This window comes from Dipodomys spectabilis, unplaced genomic scaffold (genome assembly GCF_019054845.1).
Source record: "Dipodomys spectabilis isolate Male_0828 unplaced genomic scaffold, ASM1905484v1 ptg000152l, whole genome shotgun sequence".
Taxonomy (NCBI): domain Eukaryota; kingdom Metazoa; phylum Chordata; class Mammalia; order Rodentia; family Heteromyidae; genus Dipodomys; species Dipodomys spectabilis.
The window spans coordinates 3,166,935-3,167,588 of record NW_024870829.1 but is presented as its reverse complement, the minus strand read 5'-3'; the positions used below and the strand labels follow the sequence as shown (position 1 = coordinate 3,167,588).

The following is a 654-nucleotide window of genomic DNA, read 5'->3' as shown; positions in this document are numbered from 1 at the left end:
TCAGCCTCCATATGTTACCGGACTTTCTTTGGTGGCTTTTGGTGTTGAGTTCTAATTTTACTCCCTTGTGGTCTGAAAGAATTCAAGGTATAACTTCAATGTATCTGAATTTGGACAAGTTTGCTTTGTGGCCTAAAATGTGGTCTATTTTGGAATATGTTCCATGTGCTGCTGAGAAAAAGTATATTCTGATGCTGCTGGGTGAAATATGCAGCAGGCGTCTGTTAAATCTAATTGATCTAAGCAGTTGTTTAAATCTGCGGTTTCTCTGTTGAGAAGAATAGCTTGGCCCCTGGGTAAGGATGACATGCAAATTCGTGAAGCATTCCAAATTTTTACAACAGATGCTGGAGGGGATGTGGCCAGAAGGGAACCTTACTGCATTCTTGGTGGGAGTATAAACTTGTTCAACCACTTGGAAAGCAGTATGGAAGTTCCTCAAAAGATTCCAAATACAGCTCCCCTATGACCCAGAAATCCCACTTTTGGGCATTCACCCAAATGATTACAAACAAGACCATACTAAAACTACCAGCACAAATATGTTTATTGCAGCATTATTTACCATAGGTAAGATATATAACAAACCCCGATGCCCCTACGTAGATGAATATATCAAAAAACGCTGTGTGTGTGTGTGTGTGTGTGTGTGTG

General features: G+C 40.4%; 1 pseudogene; it reads left to right on the top strand.

Moving 5' to 3' along the window:
• Positions 1 to 271: 271 nt before the first annotated feature.
• Positions 272 to 337, top strand: LOC122118469 (annotated as a pseudogene).
• Positions 338 to 654: the final 317 nt, after the last annotated feature.